Consider the following 15310-nt stretch of genomic DNA (forward strand, 5'->3'; position numbering starts at 1 on the left):
GCCGTCTGATTTTCAAATTGATAATTACAAGATTTACATTAATTTATATTAGACTTCTTTATGATATTTATTGCATATACAGGTAATACCAAAAATTTTAAAAAACAGAGAAAAATATATTCATAATTTATTATAATTTAATTTAACTTAATTTATTTAAAAAAATTTTTTTTGCTAAGTTGCTATGCAGAAATAAGCAAACAGGACTTCTTTCTTGTATTAGAAATTCAACTGCAGAACTTGTTTCCCCATAGAGGAGAGCAATAAAAGCCAGACTGAACTACATACCCTAAAATATCCCAAAACACCTTGACCCATGTGAAACTGTAAAGATAATTTGTGCAAATAGCTTGACAGAAATGGTAATGTCCTACTACAACAGGATCTAGAAAATTTGGGCAGATGGGCTGAGAAGTGGCAACTAAAGTTTAACATTTACAAATGTAAAGGTACTGCATATGGGTAGAAATAACCCCAGAGAAACATACCAACTGTGTGGCACTACATTTAGGGTGGTAGAAAATGAAAAAGATCTGGGAGGAATTGTGCAGTCAGATATGAAGTTTTCCAAGCAATGCAGCAGGCTGCCAGAGTAGTTCATGGGGTCTTGTCAATGATAACAGGAATTGTGCGAGCAAGGATAAGGAGCTGATTATCACCTTGTATAAGGCAATGGTCAGGCCACATCTTGAGTACAGGTATGGAAACCTCATTTCAGAAAGGATGTAGAGTTGCTAGAACAAGTACAGAGAAGGGCAACAAGACTGGTGAACGGAACAAAGGGGTGCTCTTAGGAAGAAAGGCTTAGTCTGCAAATTGCAGCTTCTGGAGATTAAGCATCTGCAAGGTGATCTGATTGAGGTGTATAATGTCTTGAATGGATTGAGCAGGCTGAATGCTGATGAGATTCTTCCTCTTTCTTAGATTACAGTTGATTGCTGGAACAAACTTCTATCTGTTGTTGTGGAAGTTGATAGCTTAAATAAATTCAAGCAGAATTAGACAAACATTTGGAATGAATGGATCAGTGAAATGGGAAGGGTTTTTTTTTTGGCTGATGCTGTATAAGCTTGCTTTCTTGCAGCATGTGCCTATACTAATGCTAATGATAAAATGTCTGCAGTGATTTGTGCCACTGTTGCTCTCTAGTTGGCTGAAACAATGCGAGATAGACGTTGACGGCCACGTTCATCTACCACCTTTATCTGACCACAGTTCTGTCCACGATGAGATGTTATTCCAGAAATGGCTATTCCCGATACACTCTTGTTACTGTCGAACAGAGATAATGCAATTTCTTTACCACTTCTGCGATAGGCATCAGGCACCCACTACCATTCCTCTTCCAAAGTTGGTTAAACCGTGTTTATCCATACTGACATCGAATTACTGTCAATGTGAATGTAGTGTACCTATATTCCTGCCAAGCTGTGGGTTCATCCACTAGCGAGAGGAAGTGACAGTGTCGCATTGCCCAGAACCAGGTATCCCATGAATTCTGTCCTTTCAGTGTATTTAAACTACGTATATAATCTAGATACATAGCTATTGGAGCGTTGTATGGCTATTTGGACAGCACTACAGTTACTGGATCTAGCCACTGGGAGCTAATGGCTAGATCCAGCCACTGGGGAGATTATACATCAGGAAACAAAAGTCTAATTTTAATGATTAGTATAAGCAGCTCATCATGAAGTTGATAAGCAAATTCATAACATGTCAAGGTTTTTCATACATTTGATTCATATACAATGCATATTGGTACTGGCAAAATGATGTAAGAAAGCAAGCTTATGTAGCAGCAGAAAAAATAAAATAAAATACCAACTTTCCTCATACTGAGGAAATACTGACATACTGACATCGAATTACCGTCAATGTGAATGCAGTGTACCTATATTCCTGCCAAGCGGCAGGTTCATCCACTAGCGAGAGGAAGTGACAGTGTCACTTCCTCTCGTGTTTTTGAATTAGGTGGGACTACATGGGTTAATGATTGCATTTATTGTCAAATTAATTGTTACTTCATCTGACTTGGTTCATGCCAGAATATGAAGATTTTATTCCAATCACTAATCTCTCAACAGGAAAATTTTTTGACTTTCTACAATATCCCCTCTCAATTCAAGCCCTTTTCTATATATCACCTAACTATTTACACAACTCTATTACAGTATTTCAAGCAACTTCATCAAACTGCCATATAGATGCATGATTCCCCAAAAAATAAATAAAATAACTAACAGAACTCAAATAACTGGGGATTCTTACCCTCTTGGTAAGAATCCACACTAGTACCCTAAGCCAGCAGCATACTGAAACAAAATACATTAAGTTTTAAGCTTTCGACATGATATGAAGGATGTCACGCTCAAATAACAAAAGGTTGAGCGAGGCCTTTGTTTCAAGAATAATACTATGTTTACTAACACTAACTAGTATTTTTTTGTCATAAAAAAAACACCAAACCAACTAGTACCCCTACTAATACAATACCAGTACTTACCAGTATAAAACACTAGATACTAGACTCATCAACCAGTGCAATACAACCACTTTTCTTATTGGAGGCTTGCAGTGGAAAAACCCATGTTTAGTATCCATAGCAAAATTTTTCTGACATCCCACCCCCCTCTCCTTCAACCTATGCACGGTAGTGGTACTAGTTAGTATTAGTAACTGGTGCAGTACCACTCCTTTTCTTATTGGAGGCTTGAAGTGATGAAACCTGTTTAGTCTCCTGAAAATTTCGGGCACTTCCCCTCCACAAACAATACACAGTACCACTCCCAACACCAATATAAAGTAACAATATAATAATAAAATACTATAATATAATACTAACACTAGGTGATCAACTGGCACAATATCACCAATTTGCTTATTGGGAACTTGAAGTTTTTTTTTTTTTTTTTATGTAAATCCCAAACAAGAGAGGTATTAGAACCTATAGTACTTAGTACCATGCTTGGGTTGGAGGTTGAGAAGACGAAAGAAGATATTTGTTGACATTGGACTTTAACTTCTGTAGACTAATTTTCAGGAAATACGTATGAAGGAAGGTTGTTCCAAAAAAAACGGCAGTTGAATGAATAAACGAGGAAGATGAAAAGTTGGTCCTGTGAGTTTGAAGTTGGACAGTAAATGGATGTTAGCTGTTGGCAGCACGTGTTCGGACTGTTTAGAAAGAAAGAGAGAGAGAGAGAGAGAGCGGGAATTATAGAAACCAATTCAGAAGAACAATGCCCATGGAAGTATCTGTAGAAGAGGCAAGCAGCAGAAACAGAACGTCTATGAGAAAGCGAGTGGAGAGACTCTGTTAGAGATGAATCATTAATTAACCTAACTGCACAATTCTGAATGGAATCAAGAATCCTGAGAGAGGTTTTGGGGGCACCACCGCATATGTGGGAACAATATTCCATGGCAGGGCGGATTTGCAATTTATACAGAGTGAACAGTTGTTTGGAAGAAGAGTAACGCCGAGAGCGGAAGAGAAAACCGAGTTTTTTAGATGCAGAGAAAGCAATATTTGTAATGTGCTTGTGCCAAGAGAGATTAGAAGTCAGGGTAATCCCCAAAAGAGATATATCATTTTGCCTAGAAATCGGAGTGTCACTAAAGATAAGCACAGGAGCAGAAGAATCCTTTTTGCGAGATATAAGACAAGACAGTTTTAGAAGGGTTGAAATCAACTAAGTTGTCTTTGCTCCACTGGAGAATTACCTGAAGACCGGCATTTAAGGAATTGGTAGCAGATTTTCGAGAAGTTGAAGCTGATTGAGCAAGACAAGGTTTCTCAAAATGGAAAGTTGGATGCAATGTGCTATCATCGGCAAAACTATGGATAGGATTTCCAGTCAATGGAAGAATGTCATTGATATACAAGAGCAAAAGAGTGGGGGAAAGAACTGAAACTTGGGGGGGGGCACCAGCATTAGTGGAGAAGTTAGAAGACAGAGCCATCTACCATCACCCTCAGTGAGCGATCAGAGAGAAAACTTGATAACCAATTACTAAAAACAATTGGCAATAAGATGGAAGCTTGTTTAGAAGACCTTTATGCCAAACACGATCAAAAGCCTTTGAGATGTCAAGAGCAACTACTTTTTCACCAAACCTTTCCATTGAATTAGTCCATAAATGGGTAACATAAGCCAGAATTTCACCTGTGGATCGACACTGACGGAATCCATACTGGCGATCGTTGATCAGACGGAAGGTTTCTAGGTAGTTTAAGAGTTGGCGGTTAATTGATTTCTCCATTACTTTAGAAAGAGTAGCAGTAACTGCAATGGGACGATAATTGGATGGGAGGGATTTGTCACAATTTTTAGGAACTGGCTGGATACGAGCAAATTTCCAAGCAGAAGGAAAAACACCTTTGGAATAAGAAAGTGAAAAAAGGTGGCAAAGAATAGGAGTAAGTTCAGGAGCACAGGTTTTGAGAACAAGTGGAGAAATACCATCAGGACCTGGAGCTTTCTTAGAATCAAGATTCATCAAAATCCTTCTGATATCCTTTTGACAGAAGACCACAGGAGGCATTGAATGGAGCATGTTGGGAATGGTGGGAGGTGTTTTACCAAGATCATTAATACATGAGCTGGAAGTAAAATGGGATGCTAGCAGGTCAGCTTTATCCTTGGCTGAAGTGACTACAGAACCATCTGGTTTGGACAGAGGTGGGAGCAGAGAGGGGCAAAAGTTGCGGCCAATAGCTTTGGTAAGAGACCAGAATGCTCGGCTACCATTAGGGCAAGAAGCAAGTTTTCTACTCTTCGCCTGTTCAAACTCTAGTTTGGACTGATTAATAACTGCTTTACAATTGTTGCGAACTTTGGTGTAGGCAGAAAATTTAGACTGAAGAATTAGAAACAAGCCAATTACGATATGCAACATTCTTCTCTTGAACAGACTTAGCTTATTTATTGGGAAACCAAGGTTTAGATAAAGGACGACATTTTAAAGTGGAGTGTGGGATAAAGGATACCATTCCTGCAAGAATAATTTCACTGACACGATCTGAGCAAACATTGACATCAGAAGTTTTGAAACAGTAATCCGATCAAGGAAAAGAAGAAAAGAAGTCTCGCAGGTTATCCCATTTTCATTCTTGTAATGCCAAACAACACGAGGTTGGGAATAGCCATGAGATAAAGATTCGATTGGAGAAGAGACAATCACCAAGTTGTGATCTGAAGTGCCTAAAGGACCTCTCACTTCGACCGTGTACTTAGAAGGGTTGTTTGTGAGAAAAAGATCAAGCGTATTGGCTATATGATTAGGATTGTCCAGTATTCACATAGGTAAATGAACAATCTGTGCTAGGTCATTAGTAATTGCAAAAGCCTCAGCATCTCGACCTGCTGGGTCGGTATGACTAGAAAACGGAAGCCAGCTGGAGTTGTGAACATTAAAATCACCAAAGGAAAATTACCTCAGGAAAGTTGGACTGGAGAAAGTTGCAAAGAGAGGAAGTCAAAGAGCTCCAAGTGATTAGTGGAGTTGGGAGAATGGTAGAGACAACAGATGAATTTGACACAATGAGGTAGAGAGATTGTAAGCCAGAGAAGATCAAAGAGAGGAGATTCCAAATTGCCAAGTCTCTCACAGGGAATATCAGAATGGACATATGCACCACCTTTGAGGCGAAAGGAATCATACAGCAAATAATTTGAACATCTGAGATGAGCAGTAGTTGAATCAACCGATAACTGAGATTCTGTCAGAAAAAGTACATGGGTATGGCAGACTGCAAGTGGAAATGGACATCGTTGAGATTAGAATTGAGACCACATATATTTGTGAAATGAATTAGGAAGTCCTTGTTTCTACAGAAACAATAGCATATTAGAGAAGCAATGAGAGAAAGCAATACTCTTGTTCTGATTATCAACAGTGACTCATTGTACATTAGGAATTGCCAGATAAAGGAACCACTAGGTGGCAGTGGCAGTGTATTTTTGTGGGATCTATTTAAAGATTTAACTATTGTTAAAGATATAAATGACAGGAATTTTTCTTTCATAAAGTGGCCTCAAACTGTTTGTAATTTTATTCATTGAGATGACATTTATACTTTTTATACCTAAATGCATGTCAGATTAACTGATAAGACTACTGGCAGAGAAGGAACCTACATTATGTGTAAACTGTTATGCAGTTAATTCATGAAAAAGGGGGAGCTCTCATAATCTCTTAGATTATGAGAGGTATGGGAAAGAACGTAAAGAAAAGTAGCAAAGACTTCTTTACTTAGCAATGAAAGACTAATATAACTAGAAGGCAAGGGATCAATGGTATAATTGTTTATGATCTTGCTGACAAACTGAATAGGTATTTTGAATTTGTACATGAGGAATTTTTTTTAGAAACAGCAATACCAGAAGTATACCAAATTACAATAGAGAGCCAAATTACTTTGGCTCAATAGGTAAGCAAACCTTTAGCCATAATTATGAGGGCATCCTTGGAGTTATGGGCAGTCCCTATGGTTGGATAAGTGCAAGTCTTCCCAATTCACAAAGGAGAGAGGGGAATCAAAGGGTAAATTATTATTAGCCATATGGTACAAGGAAGCCACAGGATTATGCTGCACCAGCTAAAAAAAAATTCCAGAGTTACCCTGAGAGAGAGAGAGAGAGAGAGAGAGAGAGAGAGAGAGAGAGAGAGAGAGAGAGGAGAATGATGATATCCAGCTGAGGACCCTGGGTGTGCCAAGCCCATACTCACCAGGTGTGAGCCCCCTGGGGATATGAGTAATTACAAAGATTTAAGTTTGACTTCTGTTCAGGGAAAATATGATTAAGGAAGTAATGTGAGACCTTCTAGACAGGAATACAGTTATATATTTATCAATCAGCCAATTTACCAATACAATTGCAAACTATGATGCAGTAACAATGGAATTGGATGCAAAGAATAATATTGATGTCATATACTTAGATTTTAAAATGTTTTAATACTCTTCTTGTGAAAGACTTGTACAAATTGATGTTAGGGCATTAGGGGCAAGTTGTTGCTATGAATAAAAGGTTTTTTGAGTGGGAGACGACAGAGTGGTTATCAGTGGGCTCCATTATTCTTGGGCTAATCTTATTAGTGGAGTCCTGAGGACTGTTTTCAATATTTATTAATGATTGTGAAGATGCAAATGATACAAATGTTGGTCGATGTCAGTAATCAGGTTATGCTACTGCAACAAGATCTAGAAAAATTGGACAAAATGGGCTGAGAAGTGTGTGGTGTTACATTCAAGATTTCTAAATTATTACTAATTAGAGACAAATATACATAACTTTTTAAAGTCAAGGTGACAATTCATTTTTTTCTCTGGTGTATAAGTGGGTAGGGTAGGGCATACAAAAAGTTAAAGTCAAAACAAGAGTTATGGAAGAATACATAAAGATATAAATATGATTATCAACATAATTAGTGAAGATAGGTTATCACCACCACCCACAATGAAGTTGAATGCATTAACCTACACACTTTCTTGTTTGACTTATCAAAGTATTTAACAGCCATATAGTACATAATTAAAAAAGCAAAAGTAACAAAGCTGTAATAAACACCTGAGAAACATTTGCTTTAATTGTTAGTCATTATAAAAAGAAAAGAAAAAAAAGCACACTTTATTCTACAGCTGATTTCTTGGGAGAAAGGCACAAATCTAATAAAAAATTAAACACTGCACTCCTTTAAAGGGAAAAAATGATTGAGTATACTGAAACAAGCAGGAGAGAAAACTTAGTTCCTTAGAACCAGTTAGTCCTTCTGTAACCAGCTAATCCCTATGGAGTTACTATAGAACCATTGTTCTAAAATAATAGACCATTCCCTTATACAAGGGGATAATCACCTCCTTATCCCTGCTAGGAAAATTCCTATATATCATTAACAAGATCCCATGAGCTACTCTAGCAGCCTATCTGCATTGCTCAAAAAAACTTCTGATCTAACAGTACAATTATCCCCAGATCTTTTTCATTCTCCACTACCTGAGTGTAGTACCTCACAGTTGGTATGTTACTCTGGGGTTACTGCTACTCATATGCAGTACTTTGCATTTGTCAATGTTAAAGTTCAGTTGCCACTTCTCAGCACATCTGCTCAACTTTTCTAGATCCTGTTGCAGTAGGATACCACCCTTAATGTCATTAACAACCCTACCAACTTTTGTATCATCTGCAAACTTGGACAATAAGGCTGATATACTAAATCGATATCATTGATAAATACAGAAAACAGCAATGGGGCCAAAACAGACCCCCAGGGAACTGCACTAATAACATCAGTCCATACAGGGCAATGTCCATTGATTATCACTCTCTGTCGTCTCCCATTCAACCAGCCTTTATCCATTGTAGCAACTTACCCTTAAGGCCATACTGCCTCAACTTGTACAGTAGTCTTCCATGTGCAACAGTATCAAAAGTTTTCCTAAAATCAAAGTATATGATATCAAAATTATTTCTTGCATCCAATTCCTTTGTGACCACATCGTACCAAACAAATTGGTCAGACAAGATTTCCCCTTAACAAACCTATGCTGTGTCTGAACTAACTATACTCCTGTCTAGATGATCCTGCAGTGCTTCTTTAACCAGCAACTCCATATTTTCCCCGGAATAGAAGTTAAACTAATAGGTGTTAGTTACTTATGTCACCTTTCAATCCCTCCTTTGTGAATTGGAGAAACATTTGCACATCTCCATTGTCATAATTGGCCTCTAGATGGGTTATTGGAATGGTTTTGTTAATTTTTTTTTAATGAAAACCCTAAAATGGTTTTAAAACCGTGCAAATTTTAAAACCGTGCAAATTTTAAAATGGTTTTAATGGTTAAAAAACCGTGCATGGTTTGAAGGGGATTGGGAGGGAGGGGATGCTGAAAACTTTGCTCTCAAAACTAATCGAGTTTCACCTCTTTAAGCATCCAATAAAGAAAGTGGATGTATTGCAATGGTTGATAAGAGTCATCTACCATCTAGTATTAGTAAGTATTAATAATGGCTATATGGTGCAAGGAAGCCTAAGGCTTATGCTGCACGAGCAAAAAAAAAAACAAAAGAGTAAAATAATAATAATAAAATAAATAATTAATAAATAATAAAAGAAAAGGAAATAAGACAACCTATGCATTTCCCTCATCACATAGAAACTTATTTATTGCAGAATAGGCACCTAAGGCAATCCCATGGCATGATTTTAATTATACCCTGCTGTAACTTGCAATTATATTGTGCTGAACATTTTTTTTTTATCTACAAGGATGCTTTGAAATAAGACTGCACGACTCACATAGGGATGATTGCAAGTAATTCCCCTATGAATCACAAATTCATTTCCTATACTTGTGGTGCCCACACTAAGGTCACTCGTAGTGAATATTTGTTTGAAAATTCTCTTTTCTTCTATATTCAAGATGTGCAGAGTATGGTAAACTGAAATTAAAATATGGTGCAATGCTGAAAAGTAAAGTGAAGACCTGCAAGGAATTCAAATATCTAGTAAATTGCCAGACTATCCATATGGTATATTATGCTGAAACTACTGCTACCCAAATGTAATACCTTGATTACAAAAGTGGAGCAACTAAATTTTTCCTATCCACGCTGAAAGCTTGATCAGTCCCGACTTTTAGATATGGACTTTAACTGGACATTTGTAGAGCTTAAATATGTTCCAATACATATTTAGAGTTTATATCTCTGCATAAGGCATTATTTACTGACTATATATAAACTTTTAATCATATAAACTTAAATGATTAAAACAAAAATAATAAAAATAAACAAAAATGCCAGCAGCATGGCAAGACAGAAGAGCGAAAATTGAGAAATTATACTCAACGATCAAACCAACAGGGAGGGAAGAGAATAAAACTGTTGGAGCAGAAACTCTTGAAAATAATTTAGAAATCCTAAATACAAAGATAATAAAATATAATCAATTAAATTTTGAATAGCCAATTAAATAAAATTTAACAGCGGCCCCCTCTGACAGGCAACAGGTCCATTTTTATCTGAAATATCACGGGCAGAGATGTGAACAACTACAATAAAATACATCAGAGGCAGCTTTGCTGCCTCTGATGTATGCTTTACCCCATTTTTTAATGTAAGATTCAGTTTATATATATATATATCTGATAATTAAAATAAATATGATATTTAAAAAAAAAAAAAACACCAGCCAGTAGTACGGCAATAATGCAGAGCGAAACGAAACGCAAAATAATATAAAATAAACAAACTGGGAAGGGAAAGTAGAGATAATAGGACAAAAAGGTAGTCAATAATCCCCTGTATAATTTAGTCAATTAAGTCATTAAACCCAATTAATAAAACATGATGTAAATTTAAAATAATGCCAATTATAAATAATTTAGCGGAACCCCTCGAAGGTACCAATTCCAAAAGACGTGAAATATCACCAAATAAGGGATAAAGAAACTACCAAAAAACTAAAATATTAGACTGACCATCATGCCCCATATCGACAGAGGACCACGAGGCCAATAATGGTCATGGAATCTCTGCATTTCAATCGTCATACAAATCATCGCAAAGGCAGAAATATCGAAGAACCAAACCACCCCTCCATTCTCCGATAGATCAACCAATGCAGAGGATTTGCATGGCGGTGGTCCTTATGCAGCGAAAAATAATCTATAGAACAGACAGCACTCTAGATCAGAGCCACACAACTGACATAATGTAAGCTTAACCAGCTTATATAATAGAAAGGAAAGGAATAGATGGCAGCACAGGCGCTGCTTATTTAGCATATCAACCCACTATTACCATTAATTTATATTATGTGAAGTAAAAGTTAGGCAAAAGTAATAAAAATAAATAAATATGGCTATGTAGCTATCATTAGAGGCAGCAAATGCACATCCTCCACATGATGCCTAATTATATCTGATAATTAAAATAAATATGATATTTAAAATAAAAAAAAAAAAAAAAAAAAAAAAACACAGCCAGTAGTACGGCAATAATGCAGAGCGAAACGAAACGCAAAATAATATAAAATAAACAAACTGGGAAGGGAAAGTAGAGATAATAGGACAAAAAGGTAGTCAATAATCCCCTGTATAATTTAGTCAATTAAGTCATTAAACCCAATTAATAAAACATGATGTAAATTTAAAATAATGCCAATTATAAATAATTTAGCGGAACCCCCTCGAAGGTACCAATTCCAAAAGACGTGAAATATCACCAAATAAGGGTTAAAGAAACTACCAAAAAACTAAAATATCAAAATAATAGACTGAATTTTTAGTTTTTTGGTAGTTTCTTTAACCCTTATTTGGTGATATTTCACGTCTTTTGGAATTGGTACCTTTGAGGGGGTTCCGCTAAATTATTTATAATTGGCATTATTTTAAATTTACATCATGTTTTATTAATTGGGTTTAATGACTTAATTGACTAAATTATACAGGGGATTATTGACTACCTTTTTGTCCTATTATCTCTACTTTCCCTTCCCAGTTTGTTTATTTTATATTATTTTGCGTTTCGTTTCGCTCTGCATTATTGCCGTACTACTGACTGATGTGTTTTTTTTTTTTTATTTTAAATATCATATTTATTTTAATTATCAGATATAATTAGGCATCATGTGGAGGATGTGCATTTGCTGCCTCTAATGATAGCTACACAGCCATATTTATTTATTTTTATTACTTTTGCCTAACTTTTACTTCACATAATATAAATTAATGGTAGTAGTGGGTTGATATGCTAAATAAGCAGCGCCTGTGCTGCCATCTATTCCTTTCCTTTCTATTATACAAGGTGTTTCAGTTAAACGTTTCAGAACTTCTAAGAGGGGTAGGGTACATCCTGACAACTCGAAATCATATAGCAATGTGGGGTCGGAAATGCTTTCCTGAAGCAGTGTTGTACACAGAAGCACCATAAAGAAAAGAGACCGTAAGTGAGAAATCGTTTTAATAATACATGAAAAGAAGCGAAAGGTACATGGATTAAAGTAAGTGTTCAAAGTTTCTTCCACGGGCTACAATGCACGCCTCACATCTCCGACGCATGGACATCCGAACATTCTGGAATACTCCAGGCGAATTTCGAATTTCTTCGGCAGCTACTGCGATTCTTGCAACCAGCTCCTCAGCATTGTCAACAGGGGTGTCATAAACTAGCGATTTCATATGACCCCAGAAATAAAAATCAAGACATGATAGGTCGGGTGACCGAGCAGGCCAACGCACGGGACCACCACGTCCGATCCACTGTTGACCAAATGTGACATCCAGGTAGTTACGAACATCTCCGCTATAATGGGCAGGGGCTCCATCGTGTTGGAACCACATTGTCTGTTGCGTCGATGCAGAAATCTGTTCATCTCTCAAAAGTTGTGGCAATACTTGCTGCAAAAAGATCAAGTAGATAGGTCCGGTTAGACGACACGGTAACAGGTAAGGTCCGATGAGGTGATCTCCCATAATACCGGCCCATTCATTGACCGAAAATCGAATCTGTGCTGCACAACGACGTCTGTGTACAATACCGCTTCAGGAAAGCATTTCCGGCCCCACATTGCTATATGATTTCGAGTTGTCAGGATGTACCCTACCCCTCTTAGAAGTTCTGAAACGTTTAACTGAAACACCCTGTATAAGCTGGTTAAGCTTACATTATGTCAGTGGTGTGGCTCTGATCTAGAGTGCTGTCTGTTCTATAGATTATTTTTCGCTGCATAAGGACCACCGCCATGCAAATCCTCTGCATTGGATCTATCGGAGAATGGAGGGGTGGTTTGGTTCTTCGATATTTCTGCCTTTGCGATGATTTGTATGATGATTGAAATGCAGCGATTCCATGACCATTATTGGCCTCGTGGTCCTCTTTCGATATGGGGCATGATGGTCAGTCTAATATTTTAGTTTTTTGGTAGTTTCTTTAACCCTTATTTGGTGATATTTCACGTCTTTTGGAATTGGTACCTTCGAGGGGGTTCCGCTAAATTATTTATAATTGGCATTATTTTAAATTTACATCATGTTTTATTAATTGGGTTTAATGACTTAATTGATTAATTATACAGGGGATTATTGACTACCTTTTTGTCCTATTATCTCTACTTTCCCTTCCCAGTTTGTTTATTTTATATTATTTTGCGTTTCGTTTCGCTCTGCATTATTGCCGTACTACTGGCTGATGTTTTTTTTTTTTTTTTTTAAATATCATATTTATTTTAATTATCAGATATAATTAGGCATCATGTGGAGGATGTGCATTTGCTGCCTCTAATGATAGCTACATAGCCATATTTATTTATTTTTATTACTTTTGCCTAACTTTTACTTCACATAATATATATATAGTATATATAAAAGGTAAGAAACATAGGAAAGAAAAAAGGAAAGAGAGGAGAAAAGAAAAGAAGAAAATAAGATAAGAAAATAGATGTACCTGAATGCGCAAGGCTACAGAAACAGGATACAACTATAAAATAAGAATTAGAAATAATTCACAAAAGAAAAAGTAAGATGGGAAAGTCATTAACAACAAGGTGCCAAGCCTAATGGAAGAAGATAAGAGAAAAAAAATGTTAAGAACCTAATAAATTAAGTGGAATTAATGGCTGAATCAACAAGCCAAATCATATTTACAAAAGCTAGAAGGAAGTGGAAATTAATGAACATTAAAAAATATTGATAAAAATACATTGGTACATAGATCAGGTATTTCATCAGGGGGCTACACCTGATCATGTACCTGATCATGTACACTGTTTCTATACAAACCCATATTGATGGAGGTAGCATTAAAGAATAATAATATTGTAGAAAAAAAAATAATAAAAAAAAATAAAACCTCCAGAAACATGTGTAAGGTAGCCCCAGACGCAGTGTATATTTAAGTAAAACTGTTGAATTAAGTTAAGGTGAAAAAAAAAAAAAAAACTGGCAGCAGCATAGAAATGGGAAATAATACAAGGTAGGGGAGGGAAAAGGTAGTAAAAAAAAGGAGAGGCAAAGATAGCGAGAATAAGCATTAGCATTAGTAGAGGCATTTGATGCAAGAAAGCAAGCTTATGCAGCATCAGCCAAAAAAAAAAAAAAAACCCACTTCCACTTCACCCCTCTGTTCGTTCAAAATACCTGTCCAGCTGAGCCTTAAACTTATTTAGGCTATCAACCTCCACCACAAGGGATGGAAGTCTGTTCCATCAACCAACCACCCACTGGCTAAAGGCAAATTTCCACACATCTATCCTACATCTGTCTTTCCTCAATTTGAATTTATGCCCTCTCAGGTGATTTTTCTGAGCTAGAGGAAGAATCCCATCAGCATTGAGCATGCTTAAACCATTCAAGGCTTTATACACCTCTATCAGATCACCTCGCTGGTGCCTAGTCTCCAGACACTGTAATTTGCAAAACTTAAGCTTTTCTTCGTAAGAGCACCCCTTTGTTCCATTCACTAATCTTGTTGCCCTTCTCTGTACTCGTTCCAGCAGCTCTACATCCTTCTTGAAATGAGGCCTCCAGACCTGTATACAGTACTCTAGGTGTGGCCTGACCATTGCCTTATACAAGGGAATAATCACCTCCTTATCCCTGCTGGAAAAATTCCTGTATATCATTGACAATACTCCATGAGCTACTCTTGCAGCCCGTCTGCACTGCTCAGAGAACTTCATATCTGCCTGCACAACCACCCCCAAGTCCCTTTCATTCTCTACCACTGTCAGTGTAGTACCACAGAGTTGATATGTTGCTCTGGGGTTGCTGTTTCCCATGTGTAGTACCTTACATTTGTCAATGTTAAACTTCATTTGCCACCTCTCAGCCCATCTGCTCAACCTTTCCAGATCCTGTTGCAGCAGCATAGTGTCAGTAGTGTCCTTGACAACCCTGCCAACCTTTGTATCATCTGCAAACTTGGACATTAAGCTTGATATACCATCATCAATATCATTTATAAATACAGAAAACAATAATGGACCCAACACTGAGCCCTGAGGGACTCCACTAATAACATTAGTCCACAACGAGCAGTGTCCATTGATTACCACTCTCTGTCTTCTCCCCCTCAACCACCCCTTTATCCATAGCAGCAATTTGCCTCCAATGTCACACTGCTCCAATTTGTGTAGCAGTCTTCCATGTGCAACAGTATCAAAAGCCTTTCTAAGATCCAAGTATATAATATCAAAGTTATTCCCTGCATCCAGTTCTTTTGTGACTGCATCATAGTATCCAATCAAGTTGGTCAGGCAAGACTTCCCCTTAACAAAACCATGCTGTGTCTGAGCTATAACT

At 37.0% G+C, this 15310-nt stretch overlaps 1 protein-coding gene across 1 annotated transcript in view; it reads right to left on the bottom strand.

Annotated features, from left to right (window-relative positions):
• The window catches only part of LOC150076576 (ras-like GTP-binding protein RHO), a 103520-nt gene that overhangs the window by 72532 nt on the left and 15678 nt on the right, over positions 1 to 15310 (bottom strand). The gene's annotated exons all lie outside the window — the stretch shown is intronic.

This window comes from Mastigoproctus giganteus, chromosome 13, assembly GCF_048544385.1.
Source record: "Mastigoproctus giganteus isolate SK-2022 chromosome 13, ASM4854438v1, whole genome shotgun sequence".
In the NCBI taxonomy this organism is placed as follows: domain Eukaryota; kingdom Metazoa; phylum Arthropoda; class Arachnida; order Uropygi; family Thelyphonidae; genus Mastigoproctus; species Mastigoproctus giganteus.